This window comes from Portunus trituberculatus, chromosome 42 (assembly GCF_017591435.1).
Source record: "Portunus trituberculatus isolate SZX2019 chromosome 42, ASM1759143v1, whole genome shotgun sequence".
In the NCBI taxonomy this organism is placed as follows: domain Eukaryota; kingdom Metazoa; phylum Arthropoda; class Malacostraca; order Decapoda; family Portunidae; genus Portunus; species Portunus trituberculatus.
The window spans coordinates 9,196,938-9,201,937 of NC_059296.1; positions in this window are offsets into that span (position 1 = coordinate 9,196,938).

A 5,000-nucleotide genomic window follows, 5' to 3' on the forward strand; every position below is an offset into this window, starting at 1 on the left:
CACAGAACTATTTGAACTCAGGGTCGAAATCAGACGGACATACTTATAATATCGCCAAAGAAACATATCACCCTTAGTCACCAGTTACTTAGACAGGCATATAAAATAGAAAGAAAAAAAATAATGAAATGCACATGTGAGAATACACTTTTTTACCTCCCTAAAAAAAATTTCCCTCATGTCATTATTCAATCCGTGTGTCACATTTCTCTTTTATTTTCATTCCGTTTTCATTTCCCGATACGCATCAGCGAGCGAGGCACAATAATTAGTAAGAATCACTGGACATAAGTTAACCCACAGAGTCCTGGGAAAGCAGATAAATGGCCGATTATTACTGCAAATTACATCATTCCACTACAACATCCATTACCTGAAGGCATTGTATATTCCCCCATGCATTCACCGAGGTTGTGGCAAAGTTGTTAATCCTTTTTGTTTTCCGTCTCCCTCTCGTATTTCCCGAGTTATCCCAGGAGAGAGTGGCGCAGTATTGTTTTTGTGGCGATGGTTCCATCTCTTTTTTGCTTCCCAGCGCTGCCATTCATTAATTCATGCTCCACTCGGCTTCATACGCGACGAGTGGAGGCTTCACTGGAATATCTAGAGAGGTGGTTCCAAAATGCTTTTCCCACAAAGACTACTGCACTTGTTTTACTGTAGTGGACCTTTTTCTTTCTCTCTCTCTCTCTCTCTCTCTCTCTCTCTCTCTCTCTCTCTCTCTCTCTCTCTCTCTCTCTCGATCAGTTATATCCCTTTTATTGTGTTTTTTTATATTCTTTTAATGAAACAAGTTAGAAAGGCGTACTACAAGTATATTAGACGCATTTTTCGGCCAGAGAGAGAGAGAGAGAGAGAGAGAGAGAGAGAGAGAGAGAGGATGAAGGAGACTATAGACACATAAAGTAATTATCAGTAGATCCATATCCTTCGCTTCTGTACGAGTTTACCTAATTGATTTGGAGAGCATCATGTTTTATTCTCTCTCTCTCTCTCTCTCTCTCTCTCTCTCTCTCTCTCTCTCTCTCTCTCTCTCTCTCTCTCTCTCTCTGTAAATCAAACCAGGAGACCCTTTATATAGGTCATTAGTGTCCCTTTCTCCCTTTCTCCTCCTCCTCCTCCTCCTCCTCCTCCTCCTCCTCCTCCTCCTCCTCCTCCTCCTCCTCCTCCTCCTCCTCCTCCTACTCCTCCTCTTTCTTCTTCCATCTTCCATCTTCTCCTTCCTGTCTTCCTGGCGTCCCTTTCTCCACCTCCACCTCCTCATTCTCTCCGATTCATCTTCACTATCCCTATTCTTTCTTCTTTTCCTCCTACTTCTTCCTTTTCCTTCTATCGGCCTTCTCTTCCTTCCTTCTCTTATTCATTTTTCCTACTCTCTCTCTCTCTCTCTCTCTCTCTCTCTCTCTCTCTCTCTCTCTCTCTCTCTCTCTCTCTCTCTCTCTCTCTCTCTCTCTCTCTCTCTCTCTCTCTCTCTCTCTCTCTCTCTCTCTCTCTCTCTCTCTCTCTCTCTCTCTCTCCTTCCCATTGTTTCCATTTTTCCTCCATTCGTCTTTCCCCTCATCCATCCATTTCCATTACCCTCCGCCATCTTTTCCCTCACGCTGTTTACCTCCCTAACTCTCCCTCTTTTACACTTCTAATTGGCTTTCCTCTTCCCCTCCTTTTTTTTTCCTCTCTTGCTCCACCTCCTCCTCATTCTCCTCCGGCTCCTCCTCCTCCTCCTTCTTCTCCCTTCTTGCTTCGATCCTTCTCTCGCTCGCTCGCTTCTCGCTTCTCTTTCCTTTCAGTCTATATTTTTTTTACTTATCTCTTCCTTTGTCTTGTATGGTTGTTGTTTTTTTTGTTGTTGTTGTTGTTGTTGTTGTTGTTGTTGTTTTATTGTCGCTGTAATAAACTTCTGCTCTGTGTAAAACTTTGTATATTTCGTCTTGGTTGATTTTTCTATAGTCAATGAAGGTAATGATGAGCTTTGTCTCAATCCATACCCCTCTTGGTCCGTGAATATCAACCCCGAAGGCCCGAAAAGGAGAGTTGTACATGTGTTGTTGCTGCAGCGGTTGGAACTATAACGCTGGATTTGGTTGTGGATTGCTGGAGGACTACACTGACAAATTAACGTCCCTTTGTTAACGCTCGTTGGCAGAGTTCTCAGAATTGAAATGTTATGTTGTTTGGTGACGTTACGAAATAGTTGAGTGGTCACAAGATTCAGACTCAAGTCATTCCCGGCATCACGAGCTACTGCGGTTCCTGCACATACTGTATATAAAGATGAAAGCTCCGAAGTACTGTTACTTTTCATCGTCAACATGATACAGGCAGCCATCTTGTAATATTATCCGTGAATGCTCTTGAAGTAATGACGAAGTTGTTTTAACATGTGTGGCAGTAGATTAACCCATTCAGTACTGGGACGCATATTTACCTTGAGTTTTGGGTATGATTAGATTAATTTCTTTTTTGGCATTAAGAAGGATCTATGGAGATCAGAAGATTAATGGCCTGAGTATTCAATATTTTAATCACCTACATAAGTTTTTGAAGCTGTATAAAATCAAGAAATAGCAGAATAAATATGAAAACGTGTCATAGTACTGAAGGGGTTAAGAAAATATGAGTTAAGAAATGTTGCCGAGAACACAGTGACAATTTCAAACGAGTTCAGTGTGACCAGTATCCCTGAGGAGTCGTGGAATGGTCGTAAAGCTGCCAGGAAACGTTTTTGGGTGAAGTTCGAGGTCAAGTAGTTTTGGTTCACTTGCGGCACTGGAAAGTATCGTGACGAGTCGTGCCGCCAGACCTGCTTGTGGTTTGAGTAAGTACAGGTCGCCGTGCCCCCCGCCAGAGGACTACATCTCTTCTGGGAGGAACAAAAAGTGGTATGTCAGGCAAGTCGGGGAGGATGTTCAGGGTCATTTCAGTGTAGATGACCTTCGACCTGCGCACCGACCCTGTGAAGAAGCTCCCCCTGTGAGTCTCGTTTAGATGACCTCTATCTGAAGCACTGACGGTCATCTGGAGTACCGGGATCATAGGCCGGGTACTCAACCTTAAGAAACTGTGTTGTTGTCCCCTCACAGCTCCCACTGGTTAGTGTTCTGGTGTTCTGGTGGTGGCTGATTATTTTTTTTATCAATGAATCCAGAAAACGACGCCAACCCTTGCTGAAATGGAGGAGGGTGCGGTAGAGTTGAAGCGAGGATGGTGTTATAGCAAGGAAGTGGAAATGAAGAGTAATTAAGGCGGCGTGTGTAGAATAAGAAAGATAGAACAGGACAGAAGAGAAAATTATGCTGTAGTAGTGATAAGAATAGAAAGAAAAATACTGACAAAACAAAAAATAACAGCAAAAGAAAAAAATAATAAATAGGAGCATGCAAAACTAAATAAAAGAGAGACAAAGAACAGATGGAATAATGATAATAATAAAAGATACTCGCAGATGGAAGACGAGAAGCGGATGGTGTAGAAGGATATGTTAAAGACCTCAGGTGGTGGACGGATATTTAAACTTGACCAGGTGAAGGACACAGACAAAGCCAGGTGAGTGTGGGAGCGGATGTGACGTCTACAGGTATGCGAGAGAGGGAGGGACGGAGGAAATGGAGGGGCGGGAGAGAGGAGAAGGACGAGGAGTAGAAGAGGAGGCAGAAACAGGGAAGAGGGAGGTGGTGAGGCCCTGTGAGAGAGAGAGAGAGAGAGAGAGAGAGAGAGAGAGAGAGAGAGAGAGAGAGAGAGAGAGAGAGAGAGAGAGAGAGAGAGAGAGGCTTAGAACATGTATACAAGAAAAAGTGTGTGGAGAAGAGGAGAAATGACAAGAATGAAAGTAGCAAAAAAAAAAAAAAAGACAATTGATATTTAAAAACAAAAAGTCAGAAAATAAACGCAAGAACTAATAGAAAAAAAAGAAGAGAAAGAAAAGAAGAAAAATTACTGAAGAAATATGCATGACAATAATATGCAGAAGAGAAAGAATAACAACAATAAAAGTAGATTACAATAGACAACGACGAAAGAATTTTACTAATTAAAATACAAAATGAGGCAAAGAATGAGAACACAGTAAAAACAACAGAGATAATAAGAATAGTGACATTAAAAGAAAGGAGAGAAGGAGAAAGGTTAATTTAGGTCAAAGAAGGAAAACGAGCTGCAGGAAAACTAAAAAAAAAAAGGATTAAGAAGAAGCACTAAACGAGACAGTTGTGAGGAAGAAAAGCGGGAAGAATAGGAGGAAGAGGAGAAGGAGGAGGAGGAGGAGGAGAAGATCGTGGTGGTGGGGATGGTGAAATGAGGTTAAAAGAACAGAAAAGAGAAAGAAAGAAAAAAAAGGAACGAAAGAATTAGAAGAACAGAGGGGAAGAAGAAGAAAAAAGAAAAGGAAGAGGTGATGGAGGAGGAGAAGGAGGAGGAGGAGGAGGAGGAGGAGGAGGAGGAGGAGGAGGAGGAGGAGGAGGAGTCTTGTACATCTCTGGAAACCTCTTCAGTTGCGTTGGAGAAAAATGAAAACAATAACTGAAATTACTGTCATTCTTAAGAGAGTCTCGGGAGGTAAAGAATTTCTGGAGGGAGGAAGCCAATGGGGGTCAGAAAGAGCAGGAGAAGAAGAGAAATAGGAGGAGGAGGAGGAGAAGGAGGAGAAGGAATAGGAGGAGAAAGAAGGAGCAGAAGGAGGAGGAGGAAGGAAGGGGGAGCATTGAGGTATGAGGGAGGGCTGCCGGAGGAATGGAGGGACTTGCTGGAGGGAAGGAGGGATAATTTAGTGGGAGGAGAAGAAGGAGGAGGAGGTGGAGGAGGATGGAGGAAAGGAGGCATTAGGGAGGGGGAGGGTTATGACCTATTCCCGCCCTCTGGTCTACCTACGTAGGTTTCGATGTATGAATGTATGCCGGTGTATGAATAAATGTAGGGAGGCTGTGTACTTATGCATTAGTGTGTGTGTGTGTGTGTGTGTGTGTGTGTGTGTGTGTGTGTGTGTGTGTGTGTGTGTGTGTGTGTTT